The following is a 20425-nucleotide window of genomic DNA, read 5'->3' as shown; positions in this document are numbered from 1 at the left end:
AAACTAAAAATACATACATACATACATACATACAACACACACACACACACACACACACATAAAGTGCACTATAAATAGATGTTGCTGTTTTCAAAGTCACTACTGTTTATAATAGTATTATAATAAATAGCTTTATACTGTCATTTCTTTTCAAGTGGCGCCATCTGGTGTGTTTTAAATAACAGCAGCTAAAACAGCTTTACAGCACTATGCAACAGGTGTGACTACCTGACATGTGACATAATACATAAGGTGAAAATTGTCACCAAAATCTGCTGTTACTTGATGTGCATGTGAAGTTGATAGAGATTATCTTCTTTATGTTTTAATGTCAATGTCGAGTCAAAGCTAACTTTTTTTCCATTTACTGAACTCATTTAAAAAAATGTATTACATTATATGTTTAACATTCCTCAGGAAAATGCAGAAAGTGCAGGCATTCATAGACATTCTGAATTCTACTGGGGTTAGACAACACGTCTCAGGACCTACTTATTGTCTAAATCATACTCTAGATTTAATACTGTCACATGGAATTGATGTTGATGGTGTTGAAATTATGCAGCCAAGTGATGATATCTCAGATCATTATTTAGTTTTGTGCAAACTTCATATAGCTCAAACTGTAAATTCTACTTCTTGTTACAAGTATGCTAGAACCATCACTTCTACCACAAAAGACTGCTTTATAAGTTATCTTCCTGATGTATCCCAATTCCTTAGCATATCCAAAACCTCAGAACAACTTGATGATGTAACAGAAACTATGGACTCTCTCTTTTCTAGCACTTTAAATACAGTTGCTCCTTTACGCTTAAGGAAGGTTAAGAAAAATGGAGCGCAGCAGGAGGAAAACAAAACTAGAGGTATTTCGTATGGCTTGGCGGGAAAGTAACCTATCCTACTGAAAAGCAATACAAACTGCTAGATCTGATTACTTTTCAATCAATCAATCAATCAATCGACTTTTATTCAAGACACATATGTCCATAGAGACAGTGACATACAGATATTAGGGATGCTCATTTCGATTAATTTTCCCAACCGACAACCGCCGCTCGTTAATCGATTATTAACCGTTAACTGATAAGATTATAATATTGAATTGGCATTAAAAAAAAAAAAAAAAATTGACGCGTATCTGTGACCCTTTAAAAAAATACAAACCTATTTTTTTTTCATCAAAGGGTTTATTTTAACGTGCAAAGTGCAAACAGCAGCATACAGAACAGATCAACAACAGAACCTGGATTCCGTTTAAATTTCCACGCACCTGCAGCATTATATACATATATACATACATACACATAGATACATACATGCATATATAAACATGCATATATATATATATATATATATATATATATATATATTATATATATAAATAAGAGTACAAAAACATATAAGGATGATGCAGACGAGGCATCATTAGAAAATATACAGGCTTTGGGTCCAATGTTTCCAAAGCAAGATGTATACCTTGTATCACTCTTAGAAACATCAGCTATGGACACAATGATCATATCCTTAGACCCTGTTAGTCTGCACATGAATCTATACATAAGATTTTTTAAAACAGCATTAAAAGTGGGCACATTATTAGACACAAACATATCACTGGCACTACACCACCTAGGAATTTTAAGCACAATTCTCAGTGCATCATTAATACGCCAATTGAAGTTTTTTTCATTTTTGAATGACTAAAATTACACCACAGGTGGGCAGTATACAGTGGAATGCAGTGGGTTTTGAAGAGTGAGATTTTAACATCGAGTGTACACACGTGGAATTTGCGTGCCAGCACGTTTGCCTGCCCATACAGTTTTCCACACTGACGCTGCACATCATCATCATCACAGAGGTTATGTCTTATCACATGTCCCAAATATTTTATTTTCTTTACAACCTCTAGTGGTTTACCTGCCAATGAGAAAGAAGGATAGACACCCTTCATATCCTCCTTGGTTCTGACAATCAGTACCACACTCTTCATTGTGTTAAATTTTATATCAAACATTTGCCCATATTGAGAGCATCTAAGAAGTTGCTGCAGGCCAGCACTGGAGGGAGACAGTACCACCAAATCATCAGCATAAAGCATATGATTAATGAGACTATCCCCCACCAGGCAGCCAGTTCTACATCCCTTTAGCTCCCTAGATAAATTATCCATGTACAGATTGAATAGCAGCGGAGACAGAGTTCCACCCTGCCGCACTCCATTGGAGACATAGAAGGGTTCTGACGAACTCATCCCCAACTTGACTTGAATAGTTTGGTGAGAGTACCAGAACTGCAGTATCCTGATTAGGTAAGAGGGGACACCACAGTCATGTAGTTTACCAAACAGTTTCCCATGATTGATATGATCAAAATCCTTTGATTCATCCAGGAAACACATAAAAACTGTGCTATTGCGTGATCTATACCTATGGACAATTTATTTAAGTGCATTAATACACAGTTCAGTTCCATGCTTGTTCTCAAATCCAAACTGATTATCTGCTTATTCTATGTATTCTGCAAGCCTATCCATAATGATCCCCTCTAGTACCTTGGATAGTACACTTGCAATTGAAATAGGTCTATAGTTATCTATACTCGTTAATTTACCAGTCTTATTTTTAACTACAGGCACTAACAAGGCCGATAAGATGGATCCAAGAAGTATACCATGCTTCATTAACCCAGAAAAGCATAGAGCTAGTAAAACTGAAATACTTTGACTGGCGTATTTCAGATGTTCTGCTTGTTATTCTAACCCGCCCACAAGCTTTATTAATTTTAAGTTTGTCAATAGCATAACAAACTTCCTCCGGCCCGATGACTACACCATAACTGTAAGATATCTGACCTACAGTATATCAAATACATCACTCTTCACACAGTTAAAAATGTTCTCATAGTGTCTCCTCCATCTCTCTGCAATGTTTTCAGGTTCAGTAATACCATCAATACTAGAAAGCAGTGGCATCTCGCTGTTGTTAACCACTTTCACCTCCTTCCAGAACTCATAAATATTATTAGTTTGTAGCTTTCGCGCCATGGAGTTTGCCCTCATAGTCTGCTAATTTATTTTTATAAAACGCACAGCAAATTTGAACCTAGCATCAGACCATACCTTGTACTCACAGACTGGGCCATGCCTAGAGATGGGTATCGTTAAGGTTTTAATGGTATTACTACTCTTACCGATACTGCTTAACGGTCCGGTACTTTAACGGTATTCTTATCGGTACTTTGTTTTGTGTTACTGTGTTACTTTGTGTTGTGTTTAGGCAGTCGAAAACTTTGCATTTCTCTGTCTGCACTTTTGAAAGATGCTTTGATAGATTGCTTGTGTTTCCGCCCTTACATGCAAAAATTTTGTTGCACTTATGACAACCAGCGTTGTCTGCATCAACTCTAGTGAAGTATAACCACACTTTGGAAACGTTTTGCTGTCTCCGCCATCGTCACTCTTTGTATTAAGCAGGAGTTTTTGTACTGTAAGGGGCCGTTCACATATCGCGTCTAAAAACGCGTGGAAAACGCTAGGCCCGCCGCTTTCTGTTTTTTCCCCCAAAGTCTTGAGGCACTTGCGCTCCTGAGGAGTCTGCCATTGCTAAGCAACCATGACCTGCTCTCTCCATGAAGACGCGGAAATTTCAGCAATGGATGAATGGATTTGCAGCACTAAAAACTGCTTGCAGTATCTCTGCTATTAAATTACTTTAAAAATCCACATACAGCTATCAGCTGTTCCTTCATCTTGACTGACGTTGTTACGGAAAAGGTGAGGAACTTACATGACCTGCGGTGCACTTGCGGCTTTCTGAAAAGTTAAGATGTTTTTAACTTGATGCGGTGCGGACATGCCTGGAGAGAATGAGCTCATCCCACCGCAATTCATTATGAGCACGCATACCGCATGCCTACATTTGAAATGAAGAACTTGAGCATGCATAATATATGAACGGCCCCTTATGCGTGTGTGTGCGCCGTGCTCGTTATTGTAGTGTGTGTGTGTGTGACTGACAGACAGCCTCCGGGGCACACATGAGAGATCTCGCTGATTCACAGACAAATGTCTTAATATGATCGCACATTAGAAATGTTTGGTAAGATAAAATGTGCACGATAACATTATTAAGCAAATCTCTTCGCCAATTTAATACTAGGTTTCGGTACCCATCCCTAGCCATGCCTAGGTTTGCCTGCTAAGACCGATATTCTAAATGCATCTCTTGCCTCAATATGAACATCATGGACATATTCATTCCACCCTGGTCTTACAATATGTTGTTTCCCTACTTTACTTCTTAGTGGTTCACTTCCATCAACTAAACGGTTCACAATTCTATCATACAGTGCAAAAAGGTCATTGTGACTTACATTCTTACATCTGCATCCACACACATAATTGCATCAACAGGTACCTCAATATCTCTAAAGTGCACATCAGTCAGTAACCTTGCACAGTCTAGTATCTCACCTGATTTATGACTGTCACTACAAACAAGCTCAGGTAGACCGTTAACACTTATGAACATAGAGACAGGAATATGGTCGGCTGTAGCCAAACCAATATAGGATCTCAGCCTCCTTTATACAATGTGCATCATCTGTAGATATACAGTGGTCCAACCAGGATGTTATCAGGTAGGACTCATGACACAGATGTAAAAGGTGAATTCAGAACGGTGTTGATTTAATAAAGTTTCAAGTGCTAAGTGTTTTCGGTTCCTTAGTGCTCGGTGAAGCTTCGATCTTCTAGTGCAGGCTTGTATGGAATTCACATGGAGCGGGGAATAACACAGGTGAGTTTGTTTGGAACACAGAGGTCAAAGCCACAGTCATTGATCGCTCATTAATGTGCTCTTCCTTCTTATAAGCCAAAGACAGTACCAGCTAGGGGTACTCACAGGAGACCAAGTGACCGTCGAAACACTTGACATTGCACGGTGATCCACGGTTCTGGGAACAGCAGAACAAGAACATAGGTTAGCGTAACACTAAGGTGAGTATTTGTTACGTCTGGCTTGCAGGAGCTTGGCGACAACTTTGAGAAGATCATTACTGTTGGAGGCTTACTCACAGGGACCTGAGGTACAGGTGAGTGCTTTTATGGTGTCCTTGATTGGTTCCGTGATGCGTGGCAGGTGTGGCTTGTTAGTAATCAGATGACTGTGAGTGTTGGTGATTGGTGGCGACTGGGCTTGCCAGATCCCTGACAGATGTAGTATGCCAAGCTTCATACTATTGGTCTCTTTTAGAAGAAGAAAAGAAACATATGCCCAACATCACAGCAGTAATGACTTTATGAACTACTTTACTTCTAAAATCGATACTATTAGAGATAAAATTGCAACCATTCAGCCGTCAGCTACAGTATCACATTAGACCGTGCACTATAGACCCCCTGAGGAACAGTTCCACTCATTCTCTACTATATGAGAGGAAGAATTGTATAAACTTGTTAAATCATCTAAACCCCCCTTCCTCAAATCTTTCCCTGGAGGTCCAATGCACTGCAGAGTTTAGCTCCAACCAAAGTCAACTGTCTGGGATTATCTAATGATCCCAAAGATATTAATTGGCATTGATTAGCATGCGCAGGTGTGTTTGATTAGGGTTAGAGCTAAACTCTGAAGGAAAGTGGATCTCAAGGTCCAGATTTGAGGATCCCTGCCCTATACCATCTAAGCTCCTAAAATAGGTGCTTCCAGAAGTCATAGGTCCTCTTCTGACTATTATTAATTCCTCATTGTCATTAGGATATGTCCCCAAAACCTTCAAACAGGCTGTTATTAAGCCTCTCATAAAAAAACAAAAACAAAAAAAAAACACAACTTGACCCCAAAGAACTAGCTAATTATAGACCAATCTCGAATCTCCCTTTTCTGTCCAAGATACTAGAAAAGGTGGTATCCTCACAATTATATTCCTTCTTAGAGAAAAATGGTATATGTGAGGATTTCTAATCAGGATTTAGACCGTATCATAGTGCTGTGACTGCTCTCCTTAGAGTTACAAATGACCTGCTCTTATCATCTTATCTTGGTTGTAGATCTCTATTAGTTCTATTGGATCTTAATGCTGCGTTTGACACTTTTGAGTATTGACCACAACATTCTTTTGTATACTAGAAAATTTTGTTGGCATTAATGGACGTGCATTAGCATGGTTCACATCTTACTTTTATGACCGCCATAAATTTGTAGCAGTAAATGAAGTGGTATCATATCAAAAGTGAAACTGACATGACATACAGCCAAGTATGGAGACCCATACTCAGAATTTGTGCTCTGCATTTAACCCATCCAAAAGGGTTAAATGCACACACACACACCGTGAACACACACCTGGAGCAGTGGGCAGGGTGGAGAGAGCGCTGTACATTCAGGAAACACAGTGTTAGCTTTCACTGATATGCTGATGATACTCTGCTCTATATTTCTTTGTGGCCCACTGAAACATACCAATTTGACAAACTAGCAGAATGCATAGTCAATTATAAAAAACTGGATGACGAGTAATTTAAAATTTGGGTAAAAAACAGAGGTATAAATTACAGTACCTAAAAACTCTGCTTTTAATAACCTAGAAGACTTGATGGCTGCTCTGTCAATTCTTCTTCATCATTTAGGAACCTATGTGTTCTATTTGAGAGCAATCTTTCCTTAGAAAGACACATTTCCAGCATTTAAAATATAAAACTACATTTTTCCATCTCAAAAATATATCTAAATTACCCTATGCTCTCAATGTCAAATGCAGAAATGTTAATCCATGCGTTTATGACCTGAAGGTTAGATTGTTGTAATGTTTTATTGGTCCGCTGCATTCTCAAAACAAAATTTTGGTAAATTTGATAATACATAGAATTTCAAAATCAATGTTTTCTATTTAACACCCCAACTCTGGAATAAAATACCTAACATTGTTCGGGAGGCAGACACACTCTTGCAGTTTAAATCTAGATTAAAGACCCATCTCACACTGTGGAACCAGCAGCTCATCTTCTGAGTCAGACTGAAACCTGTGATCAGTTTTCTTTAGAAATGTGGTTTGATCTGTTAGATGAACAGACCATTTAGTGTGTGCATATTTAGCTTATTAGTGAAGAGTTTATTCCTGTTCTGCTTTTTATAAATGCATTTATGACATCAAGGTTAGATTATTGTAATGCTTTATTGGGTGATTGTTCTGCACGCTTATTAAACAAACTCAAGTTAGCCCAAACTGCAGCAGCAAAAGTTCTTACTAGAACCAGGAAGTATGACCATATTAGCCTGGTCCTGTCCACACTGCACTGGCTCCCTATCAAACATCATATAGACTTTAAAATCTTCCTTATTACTTTTAAAGCCCTGAATGGTATAGCACCTCAGTATTTGAATGAGCTCCAGTTACATTATATTCCCCCACATCCTCTGCCTTCTCAAAACTCAGGCAATTTGATAATACCTAGAATATCAAAATCAACTGCGGGCAGCAGATCCTTTTCCTATCTGGCTCCTAAACTCTGGAATAACCTACCTAACCTTGTTGGGGAGGCAGACACACTCTTGCAGTTTAAATCTAGATTAAAGACCCATCTCTTTAACCTGGCTTACACACACACTAATACGCATCTACTGTAATATCCAAATCTGTTAAAGGATTTTTAGATTAGATTAGATTAGATTAGATTCAACTTTATTGTCATTATGCAGAGTACAAGTACAGATCTAATTAAATGCAGTTACCATCTAACCAGAAGCATATACCATTTTAAATAGATAAAGTGCAGAGTAAGTGAAGCTATGACATACAGAATGTACAGTGTAGTTGCTATATACAATATTGATCAGAGTATATACAGAATATAAATAGGAATGCAATGTAGGTATTGTATGTACATTATGAACAGAGCAATGTAGGATTATATATACACATTATGAGCAGCAGCAACGTGAGAACAGTGGTAATAAATACAGTTGGATGAGTGTGCAATAGTATCGTTAAACAATGTGGTCTATGCAAAATAACAGTAGTGCAATGATATTTTTTATAGAAATAGTTTACTGTGCTTTGTACAGTAACAACTTTAGACAGTTTACAGTAATAGCAAGAACAGTGTGCAGTCTGTGCAAAATATGAGTAGCGCAAATACATGTATTCTGCCCTGGCAATGGTGTTCTGAACCAAAGACTGACAGAAGCTAACAGGAATAAAGCTTCATCACACGTTCTTCGTTGTGCTTTTGTGATGCACACTTTACTTTACTGTAAAACTGAAGGAAACACAACAATACAAATTACAAAATGATTTACAAAATAGCATGGACATTTTCACATTCACAAACATCTGTTTACAGAATTAAACAACAAAATAAACAACCGAATTATGCCTTTGAAGAAAAATGCGACTATGCAACCTTATTAGCATATTAACCGTCAGATCAAGCTATATTTCAGAATCAAACATCAATCTCTAAACATCTTAATAACGACCAGCTTTTAATTAAATTAACACAACATTATTGCAGTTATTTTCAATATGATATTTATAACTTACGGTCGTATCTACTCCAAGGATTAGACAGCATACGCAGATAACAGAAAACGACTCTTCTTCTATTGTTTTACGTGCTTCCTGTTGCGTTCTACTGAGTATTGTAATAACGATTTTCACCACAAGGTGTCACACATGAACTACTTATACAATCCAAAATGAAACTAAAGAAAAAACTAATACTGCACAGAACAACATGTATGTAAAGTACTGTGTCCAGTGCAGGTTAGATTGGTGGTGTGGCGTTCAGAGGTGTCACAGCCTCGGGGAAGAAGCTCTTCCTGAGCTTACTAGTGCGAGAGCGTAGGCTTCTGTAACACCTGCCGGATGGAAGGAGGGTGAAGAGTCCATGGTTAGGATGAGAGGCATCTTGATGATGTTTCTTGCCCTACCCAGACAGCGCTTGTGATAAATGTTCTCAAAGGAAGTTAACTGGGTGCCGATGATCCGTTGAGCAGTTTTCACCACCTGCTGGAGTGCTTTGCAGTCAGATGCGAAGCAATTGCTGTATCATACTGAGATGCAGTTTGTGAGAATGCTCTCAATGGTACAGCCGTAGAATTCCACAAAGATCCTGGGATGCAGGTTAACTTTATTAACGCTCCCTAAGAAGTAAAGTCACTGCTGTGCCTTTTTGACCAGGGTGAAGGTGTTGGGGACCAGGTGAGGCCATCAGAGATGTGGATGCTAAGGAACTTGAAACTCGACACACACACCATTACAGCTCCGTTGATGTAGATGGGGGTGTGTGCATGATTCCTAGTCCGCCTGAAGTCCACAATGATCTCCTTTGTCTTCTGGGTGTTTAGTTCCAGATTGCAGGTGGCATACCACACAGCCAGGTGCTGCACCTCATCCCTGTAGGCTGACTCATCTTCATCCTTGATCAGACCATGACACCGTTGTGTCATCTGCAAATTTGATTATGGTGTTGGAGCCATAAACAGGAACGCAGTCATAGGTGAATAGGGATTACAGGAGAGGGCTCATTACGCAGCCCTGAGGGTGATGATGGAGGATGAGAGGTTATCTAACTTAACAGATTGAGGTCTGTTAGTCAGAAAATCTAGAATCCAATTGCAGATGGGTGTGCTGATTCCAAGCTGGCTGAGTTTGAGGATCAATTTGGAGGGGATTACCGTATTAAATGCAGAACTGAAATCAATGAACAGCAATCTCACATGTGTGCTCTGACTGTCCAAGTGGGTGAGGGCAGAGTGAAGTGTCATTGACATGGCGTCCTCTGTTGACCTATTGTGGCAACAGTCAAATTGGAATGGGTCTAATGTAGCAGGGAGACAGGATTTTAAGTGGGATGCAAACAGTTTCTAAAAGCACTTGGCAATGATGGGGGTGAGTGCAACAGGACGGAAGTCGTTAGGGACCGAGGCAGTGGAGTACTGGCACGATGGTGGAGGTTTTGAAGCTAGTGGGGACAGTTGTTCGGGCAGGGACAGATTGAAAATGTCCGTGAAGATCTCAGCCAGCTGCTCCGCACAGGCTTTAAGCACACTACCCGGTATTCCGTCAGGGCCAGCTGCTTTCCGTGCATTCATCTTACACAGAGTGGAGTAAACATCTGATGTGGAGAGTGTGAGAGGCAGTTCACTGGGTTGATGCTCAGCTTTGAGTGAGATATCCTTATTATTTTGATCAAAATGAGCATAAAAGTGATAGAGAACATCAGGGAGGGAGGCAGGGCTGGAGGGGGCACAGTGTTAGGTGGTTTGTAATCTGTGATAGATTGTATGCCTTGCCACATATGCTGGGGGTCTGAAGAATTGTTCTTCAATCCTCTGTTTGAGTTTGGCCTGGCAGATACCCTTCCTCAGGTTGGCTCTGGCTGAGCTGTAAGCCTCCCGGTCTCCAGACCTGAAGACAACATCTTTTGCTTTGAGCAGTCGAACCTGCAGTGAGGCGAACCTCACTGTTCATCCAGGGCTTCTGATTGGGGAAAATATTTTTTTTGTGTGTGTGTGTGGTCACTCTGCTCACACATCTGTTGATGTGGTCCAGAACAGAGTTGGTGTAAATGTCAATGTCGATTTGAGAGTTTGTCGTGGCCTGGGCAGCAAACTCACTTCATTCTGTGTGCTGGAAAGCACCTTCCAGCCATATTTTAACAGTCCTTATAAGCCGCGTTTCCACTGTCGAGCTTAAACCGGTCCTGCTAGTGCGTGCCAGGGCCAGTCGCGTTTCCAATGTCACTTCCGGGGCTTGATCATGCCTCGTCGGGCTTCCTAGGGGCCAACGGCCAGGGTTTTTTGGCCCAACAAAAACCTTGGGCTGAATTTCAGAAAGATAACGGCATTAAAGACTTTTTAAGATAAGTTGAGCTCAAAACTCACTCTTAGTCAGCAGCGAGTATTTGAAATAACTTGATCCGATGTGGATTATGATTACCATTCAAGGCAGAAATATGTATAAGCAATGTAAGAACAAGAAGAAGATCAAGCCCTTTCTTTTGGAACATGCTGCAGAACTCCTTGTTCAAGCTCTTGTTCTCTCCAGGCTGGACTATTGCAATGCTCTCTTTAATTTGTTATATTATTTAAAATCCCATGCTACGTGTACTGTGTTAACCTCACTGAGACTTGTTATAGCACTTGTATATCATGGCTCTTTTTGTTGTTTTTGATTGCTTCCACTGTCTTCATCTGTAAGTCACTTTGGACAAAGGCATCTGCTAAATGAATAAATGTAAATGTAAATGTAAAAGTCTATGCATGCTAAACATTAACGTTACAACAGTACACATGGTAAATGTAACCAGGAGAAATCAGATGGCTTCTTATTCTTTATCACAATTGTGTATTTATTTAGTAACATATTTTATCTGTCATAAGTCTTGTCTTGAGAGTTTAGCTCCGCGTAGCATATGCCATCAAAATATAATAGCCTAATGATTTTTGTTCGGGAGCTTTTATAAAAATAAAGAGTCTGCGCTGCGGATCATTTCAGAATGCAGCTATAACACTAGCATTAAAACCTTTTTTTAAATATATATTGCTCAGAACTCACTTTCAGACAGCAGCGAGTATTTGAAATAATTCAATTAGATTTGGAGTATAATCAACATACAAGGCAGAAATATTTATAAGCGATGTAAATGATTATGCACGCTAGACATTAACAGTACCACAGTAAACATGGTAAATGTGACCATTTAAAGAAATCAGACATCAGCTTCTTATTCTCTATCGCAATCATGTATTTATTTAGTAATTTATATTATCTGTCATAAGTCTCGTCTCCACGAGCCTATCATAAAAATATATTAATTTTTTTCGAGAGCTTTTATAAAAATATAGTGTAACAATTACAAACTTCATATTCCCGGGAAGAAGGTGGCGGGATCCGGCGGACAATCAAACAGAAACTTTAATTACAAAATAAAGACAAATCAGAGCGTCAGCCCCCCACGGACAACTGACGCGCACAAATAAAAAGCAAACACAACTAAAACCCAGGCCTGGTCCTCTCTCGTCCGTCACTGTTGTTGGTCCAGTTTTATATCCCTCCATCTCCTCCGTGGGACTCGAGACCGGTGGGTTGAGCAGGTGTCGCTCATTTCCAATCACTCCACTGGCCTTGCTCCTGTTCCCACGTCTCTCGGCCCCGCCCCACTCATCACATAGAGATATTATCTTTCATTCTAAATGTGACGTATATAGGCTACTGTGGTTACAAATAAACAGAAATGGACTCGACTGAATAAGCAGGCTATTTTCATAAGCGTTAAAAATAAATAAAATAGAAATAAATTACTTTCTGTGTGATTAATTTTGAGTCCTGATAAATTAATTCATTATGATCAATATATCACTTATTATATTTTAAAACATGGATGCTTTTGAATTTAAATATTTTACAAAGCGTGCAAAACAAACAGACGCTTTTATCATGTTCGTTTTGTGATTATGCATGCTCCAGTGACTTATTTGTTAGTTTTTTTTATAACTTATCTTTGTTGGTGAAATGATGAGGTTGCGTGACGTTGTTCCAGAGAGGCGTGTAAAGGGCGTGTTTTAGCGCAGTGGAGCTGCACTATTCTGGCCCCGGTGCTACTGGCCCGAGGCTATTAGCCCCACCTGGCCTGTTTTAAGCACTGGCTCACACTGGCCCAACAGGGAAATGTGGCTATTGTAGGTTTCACACATTTGATGACCGGGGTGTACTTGGGGAGCAGGAACAAAGAAAGGTGCTCAGACTGACCCAGGTGGGTCACATTAGTATAAATTTGGTCCAATGTTTTATGTCCACTTGTAGTGCAGGAAATATTTTGGTGAAATTTAGGGGAAAACAGATCTTAAAGTGCAGTGATTAAAGTCCCCAGCAACAATAAAGGCTCCATCCGGGTGCAAGGTTTGTAATTTGCTAATAGCAGCAAAAATGTCTTCCATAGCCATGTTAGCATTAACGTCCAGGGGTACATAAACTGCAGCAGCAACAATGCAAGTAAAATAATGTGGTAGATAGAATGGCCTGCACTTGATAATCAGGAACTCCAGATCAGCAGAGCAGTAGGTATCAACAATGACAAAGATTAGATTAGATTAGATTCAACTTTATTGTCACTGCACATGTAGGTACAAGGCAACGAAATGCAGTTAGCATCTAACCAGAAGTGCAATAAGCAGTAAGTACAGAATAAAGGTCTATAATATGTACAATAACTATACAGGTAAGTATTATGGACATAATTTACAGATATTAAATACTATAAGCACGATATACAGATAGGTGTACTATGAACATACTATACAGATGGGCTATGTAAAAGTGTATGTACACTATAGGCAGAACTATGAACATAATTTACAGTATTGCAATGGACAGTAAAGTGCATAGAAAATATTACAATGTGCAAATGGATTATTCAATGTTCCTGGATGAACAGACAGTAGTGCAAGTAATAACAAGTTACTGTTTTTTGCTTGTTGTGAATAAATAAATAAATCAGAGTGTTGAAGTGGGGGAGGAGTCTATGTGTGGTGTGGGGGGTATTGAGGGGTGTCAGAGGGCAGAGTTCAGCAAGGAGACAGCTTTAGGGAAAAAGCTGTTCCTGAATCTTGTGGTCCTTGTTTGGAGGCTCCTGAAACGCCTCCCGGAGGGGAGGAGGTTAAACAGTCCGTGGTCAGGGTGAGAGGAGTCCTTGAGAATGCTGCGAGCTCGACGTAGACAGCGTTTCCTCTGGATGTCCTCAAGAGCAGGAAGTGGTGTCCCTGTGATGCGCTGGGCAGTTTTCACCACCCTCTGCAGTGCCTTGCGGTCAGCCACTGAGCAGTTCCCATACCAAACTGTGATGCAACTGGTCAGGATGCTCTCGATCGCACACCGGTAGAAGTTCACCAGGATGGATGAAGACAGCTGGTTCTTCTTCAGTGTCCTGAGGAAGAAAAGGCGCTGGTGAGCCTTCTTGACGAGGCTGGAGGTGTTTGTAGTCCAGGACAGTTCCTCCGAGATGGTGGTTCCCAGGAACATGAAGCTGGAGACACGTTCAACAGCCAGCCCGTTAATGTGGATGGGGTCATGCGTGCTTCCATTCTTGTCTGTGCACCATGATTTGTTTACATAAATGCATACTCCAACACCCTTGTTTTTACCAGAGGTTAGTGCTACTCTGTCAGCCCTGAAGAAAGAGCGTCCATCCATATGCACCACACTGTTTGGGACATCCTTGCAGAGCCATGTTTCAGTGAAGAACTGTTTACTATAGCTGTTTACTATAGCTGTAGTTTGCGTAACTGAATCACGCGAACACAAAGGAAGTAACCAGGTAAATTAACACTATTTTCCAAAATCTGGTAAGACGCTGAGCTGGTTTGAGTAACATGATGGTGAATTTTCTGTCAATGCCTTGGCCTCCGAACTCACCTGACATGAACCCAATAGAGCATTTGTTGTTCAACTTCAAAAAAGGGGGATTGCGTTACATCACCACCATCCTGCAATGTATGGGAAATGGAAGCTTTAGCCTAAGTTCTGCCAGGAAGACTCAATCACTTCGTCACTAATTACCTTCATCATTATCCAATCACGTCTTTATACTCCTGTATAAAAGATCGTACTTACACATGTTTGAGTTCGCAGATGCCGACGCGACAACAACCGCAGATTCCAACGCGTTTGTACTTGCTCAAGCTGTTGTGTTTATTCATCTACTTGCTGTAATTAAGTTCGTGCCCCGCAAACTATCTAGAGTTTGACGTTCCTCTAAGATGCACACGGGATCGTTGGCTTAGCTCCGTGTCGCGGTGATTATCTGCAGTCGTTTGTGTTGGATGATTTACAAGCTTTTCTCGGCAGAGGATGTGAACATTGGCGGAGTTCCGTGTGCTTCCAGGCCAGGGTTGCCAGGTTCTCAAACCGCCAGTTACTACTATTAAAAAAAAATAAAATAGCCCAATCGCGTTCAAAAGGGATTTATCGGTAGAATTCACATTCTAGGGGCTATATATGACACTATTGGGGTCACCTCAAACCCAGGACAGAAAAGGCAACCCACAAAAAAAAAAAAAAAAAAAAAAAAAAAAAAAGGTCTTGGCAACGCTGGTGCTTTCCGAGATGTCGCGTCAGTGCTGCTTGGGTCTCAACACCTGAAAAGATTTTGGTCTCAATCAACAAATATTCATCCGTACGCTCACGTGAACCTGCACGAATGAAGTCTCTCCGGACCAGCAGACAGAATTAAGGCTGCCGGTCTCTTCGGCATCTCGCCTCCATCACTTCACAAGTCTACAGCATTATAAGTATCATTTCGTTCTATGCACTTGCGGCGCCTGGGCATTAACTTATTCTCTGCAATGATTTATACTCACACGTTCAAATAAAGCACTGGGCGTTTCGTGCTTGTTTATCTAGCAGACTTGCACAGCATAATTAAGATGTTGCTCATAGTTCATGCAATTTTCTGAATAACTTCTTCGTAATGAGGCACTTTAAGGCTCATCATAAACGCTACAATCTTACTGATAGATTTTTCGCATTTCAAAAAAAAAAAAAAAAAGCTGTTTTAATCCTATGCTTTAATCATTGTTTATTCAGTCTTTCATTTGCGTTATTCCTGAAAAGTTCATACTCTAATGGGATTCTATGGTTGCAGATGCAGGGAACCGCTGCTCTCACCTCATCTTACATGGCTTACTCTTGGGCTAGTGCATTATGAACACTGGATCTACCAAGCTGATGCGTATATGGACCCTTCTTTTGAGTCGTAGGTAAGATTCGGCTCAATGCTCAGTCAGCAGGCATATCACTCCACGTGACACGAGTTGCTGCTGACCTTATTTCAGAGTAGTGACATATCTCCAGTTTAAACCGAATATTAATTCGCAGGCATGGTTTGTTTGCACTCCTGGTCTCCGTCTCAAGGCGCGGTCACACTAGACTTTAAACATGCAAAATTATTTCGAACGCCACTGCGAATATGGGCAGGAGCAAGATAAAACCGTCTCCCCTCAATTATCACAAGATGGATTATTATGTGTTTGCTAGCACTGTGTCTTTTGCAACGGCGTCGAAAGCGTTTTATTATATTGTAACGTTACTCTGTATCTCTCTATAAATATATACACCCTAAGGGGAGGAGGGGGAGAAGAAAGAGAGAAAAAATTATAAAACGTTGTCATTCCAATGTATCACCTGTTCCCGTCGACACTACAAACCATGCAGCTTCTTTTCTTTTATAAATCTTTTAATGTATTATAAAATAGGACGCTGCGCAGCAGCTAAAGTTATATAGCGCTTCCTTTTGAATTTTTGTACAGAGAGGTCATGCAGCAATGTATCGCTCTTCTACTGGTCCACATCCTCACATTATGCAAATTCCCTGGTCAGAGTTCACCAAACTTGAACTTTGGAACGCAGCGAAAAGCAAAAATTTTTCGCATAAGCTTGCGTTTCCGGTCCGACGCATTCGCATGCGTATGAATGGAAGTCAATGGAGAGAAAAGTGCAGTGTGACCGCCCATCACTCATAGCGAACTAACGGCTGGAGGGGTGCGTTAAGTAGGTTCTGCTCATGCTGTCAAACTGATGTCATCAGAAAAATTATTCGTTACAGAGTGGAAATGTTCAGAATTTGAGAAGATTGCTAAGACAAACAATGTTTAATTGTTTACATCAAGATTAGCAATGTGTGCTAGTAAGCTTAAGCCAATTCGATTTATGCGTATTTTAAACTTAACCTCTGATACCTCAACTTAATATAAAAAAAAAAAAAAAAAAAAAAAAAATTGGGGAGCGACAGTTAAGGGGTTAAGCTACAATCAAGGCTTGTTTATATTCGCGCATCTACTGGTGTTGGTTCATCACTCTTAGTCGGCTGTTGCGGATTTCACTTTACACTTTTAGACTTTCAGACAGCTGTGCCCTCAGCCAACCCGGATTCTTCAGTCTGCCCTCCGTTAGCAGACATAATACTAAACGAAGTGTTTACGTCAGCTGGAAATCACATTTCTAAGGCGTCGCTCCCTCTACAATCAAGCCTACATGTTTGCATGGTCCGCTTCTAATGTTTTTCCTTCCAATTTTTGCATTCCTATTCTAATTTCGACCGTTGCTCCTTTCTTGTCTTAAAAATAAATAAATAAATTAATAAATAAATAAAAACAAATAAAAAATCGCAATCTTAATTTCTCTCTTCGCAGACTCCTTGCTAGCATCTAATCCACGCTAAATTTTATAATCTAATTTTCAAGCCTTTTGGTTATTCAGTTCTATTACTACTTGAAGGGTTAGCTAAATCTTCCAACAAATTAAAGACAAATGCCTGCCTATTACCCTGCCCATATTGCAAAATTAATTACTTCCATCTGCTACGGTCTTCCTTCGAAGTACCTCAATATTCTTCTCGAGGCAGTGTTTATCTGCCTTCTACAGGTTATGCTTCCAGGGGAATTCACTTCAAACCAATCAATTTGATCCTGCTCGCGGCATTTCCTTCAGATCTATGATTCGGACCAAAAAGTCTTCACACTCTCCTCAAGCACTCAAAAACTGATGTGCAAGGTTCTGGTGTCACCTTAACAATTCTAAAATCAATAATCCTGTCCCTTCTCTGCATGGTGAAATTTCTTAAAAATCCGACCTAGAATTTCTAAAACGCACCAGCTCTATTTATCCTAACGGAGCACCCCTTTCCAAGGCTGTTTAGAACTCACTTAACCACTGTTCTCAAAGCTGCAGTCTATCTACTGGCCATTCATTCAGAATTGGGGCAGCTACTTCAGCAGCTGAATGAGGGATCTCTACATCAGCTGTTAAGATCATGGGCAGATGGTCTTCCTAAGCATTTGAATCATACATCAGACCTGATTCAAAACCATTATTGAAGCTCAGCAAGCTCTCCTGTAACTAATCAGGTAAATTCATGCAATTACTGGTGGTGGTGTTACTATATCTGAATGCTCTATCAAGGCCTGTACATGTCTGGCCTTTGTGGCTATTTCTGTATGGTCTTTCGAGGCCTGTCTGTGTCTGCCTATCGTGGCTATTTCTGTACGGTCTATCGAGACCTGTTCGTGTCCGGCTATCATGGCTATTTTTCTGTACGGTCTATCAAGGCCTGTCCCATGTCTGCCTATTGTGGCTGTCTGTGTCTGCCTATCGTGGCTATTTCTGTACGGTCTATCGAGACCTGTCCATGTCCGGCTATCATGGCTATTTTTCTGTACGGTCTATCAAGGCCTGTCCCATGTCTGCCTATTGTGGCTATCTGTGTCTGGCCTATCGTGGCTATTTCTGTACGGTCTATCGAGGCCTATCTGTGTCTGGCTATAATGGCTATTTCTGTACGGCCTATCAAGGCCTGTCCATGTCCGGCCATCATGGCTATTTTTCTGTACTATTGAGGCCTGTCCTGTGTCTGCCTATTGTGGCTATTTCTGTACGGCCTATTGAGGCCTGTCTGCGTCTGCCATTGTGGCTGTCTGCGTCTGGCCTATCGTGGCTATTTATGTACGGTCTATCGAGGCCTGTCTGCGTCTGCCTATCGTGGCTAATCATGGTCTATCGAGGCCTGTCTTGCGTCTGCCTATCGTGGCTGTCTGCGTCTGGCCTATTGTGGCTATTTATGTACGGTCTATCGAGGCCTGTCTGTGTTGGCTATCATGGCTATTTCTGTACGGTCTATCGAGGCCTGTCCGTGTCTGCCTATCGTGGCTGTCTGCGTCTGGCCTATTGTGGCTATTTCCGTTGGTCTATCGAGGCCTGTCTGTGTCTGGCTATCATGGCTATTTTTCTGTATGGTCTATCGAGGCCTATCTGTGTCTGGCCATCATGGCTATTTCTGTACGGTCTATCGAGGCCTGTCTGCGTCTGCCTATTGTGGCTGTCTGCGTCTGGCCTATCGTGGCTATTTATGTATGGTCTATCGAGGCCTGTCTGTGTCTGGCTATCATGGCTATTTTTCTGTACGGTCTATCGAGGCTGTCTGTGTTCTGCCTATCATGGCTATTCTGTATGGTCTATCGAGGCCTGTCTGCGTCTGCCTATCGTGGCTGTCTGCGTGAGGCCTATCGTGGCTATTTATGTTGGTCTATCGGGGCCTGTCTGTGTCTGCCTATCGTGGCTGTCTGCGTCTGGCCTATCGTGGCTATTTATGTTGGTCTATCGGGGCCTGTCTGTGTCTGCCTATCGTGGCTGTCTGCGTCTGGCCTATCGGGCTATTTATGTTCGGCCAATTGGGGCCTGTCCGCGTTTGCCTATCGTGGCTGTCCGCGTCTGGCCTATCGTGGCTATTTATGTTCGGCCTATCGGGGCCTGTCCGTGTCTGCCTATCATGGCTATTTCTGTTGGTCTATCGAGGCCTGTCTGTGTCTGCCTATCGTGGCTATTTCTGTTGGTCTATCGAGGCCTGTCTGTGCCTGCCTATCGTGGCTGTCTGCGTCTGGCCTATCGTGGCCATTTCTGTTGGTCTATTGAGGCCTGTCTGTGTCTGCCTATCGTGGCTATTTCTGTTGGTCTATCGAGGCCTGTCTGCGTCTGCCTATCGTGGCTGTCTGGCCTATCGTGGCCATTTCTGTTGGTCTATTGAGGCCTGTCTGTGTCTGCCTACCGTGGCTGTCTGCGTGAGGCCTATCGTGGCTATTTATGTTGGTCTATCGGGGCCTGTCTGTTTCTGCCTATCGTGGCTGTCTGCGTCTGGCCTATCGTGGCTATTTATGTTGGTCTATCGGGGCCTGTCTGTGTCTGCCTATCGTGGCTGTCTGCGTCTGGCCTATCGTGGCTATTTATGTTCGGCCTGTCCGTGTCTGCCTATCATGGCTATTTCTGTTGGTCTATCGAGGCCTGTCTGTGTCTGCCTATCGTGGCTATTTCTGTTGGTCTATCGTGGCTGTCTGCGTCTGGCCTATCGGGCTATTTATGTTCGGCCAATTGGGGCCTGTCCGCGTTTGCCTATCGTGGCTGTCCGCGTCTGGCCTATCGTGGCTATTTATGTTCGGCCTGTCCGTGTCTGCCTATCATGGCTATTTCTGTTGGTCTATCGAGGCCTGTCTGTGTCTGCCTATCGTGGCTATTTCTGTTGGTCTATCGAGGCCTGTCTGTGCCTGCCTATCGTGGCTGTCTGTGTCTGCCTATCGTGGCTATTTCTGTTGGTCTATCGAGGCCTGTCCGTGCCTGCCTATCGTGGCTGTCTGTGTCTGCCTATCGTTGCTGTCTGTGTCTGGCCTATTGCGGCTATTTCTGTAAAAAACTTAAGAAGTTTAATCTAACGTCATTATACTGGTAATGCTAACTCTCTTTCTATTTCTTCCAGGAACCTTAGGATTCACAACTGGTGGGTATACTTCATCTATTTTTTGGGGGGAAGGCTGGCCCCGTCTGGAGGTCTCATAATCCACCTAATTTTGGGGGTCTGCTGCGCCCCTGCCTTCGTCTT

At 41.6% G+C, this 20425-nt stretch overlaps 2 long non-coding RNA genes across 2 annotated transcripts; both read right to left on the bottom strand.

The window, feature by feature from the left end:
* Positions 1 to 4274: 4274 nt before the first annotated feature.
* On the bottom strand, positions 4275 to 5424 carry LOC127987182 (uncharacterized). Its single transcript, XR_008161092.1, has 2 exons — positions 5081 to 5424; positions 4275 to 4959 (listed from the first exon to the last, which is right to left on the bottom strand). It is a non-coding gene; the product is annotated as an uncharacterized LOC127987182 (long non-coding RNA).
* A 2242-nt stretch (positions 5425 to 7666) lies between these two features.
* LOC127987184 (uncharacterized) lies at positions 7667 to 10599 on the bottom strand. Its single transcript, XR_008161094.1, has 2 exons — positions 8545 to 10599; positions 7667 to 8260 (listed from the first exon to the last, which is right to left on the bottom strand). It is a non-coding gene; the product is annotated as an uncharacterized LOC127987184 (long non-coding RNA).
* Between the last annotated feature and the right edge of the window lie 9826 nt (positions 10600 to 20425).

This window comes from Carassius gibelio, chromosome B22 (assembly GCF_023724105.1).
Source record: "Carassius gibelio isolate Cgi1373 ecotype wild population from Czech Republic chromosome B22, carGib1.2-hapl.c, whole genome shotgun sequence".
Taxonomy (NCBI): Eukaryota; Metazoa; Chordata; class Actinopteri; order Cypriniformes; family Cyprinidae; genus Carassius; species Carassius gibelio.
Note: the sequence above shows the minus strand (reverse complement) of the source record. Positions and strands in the feature narration are given on the sequence as shown.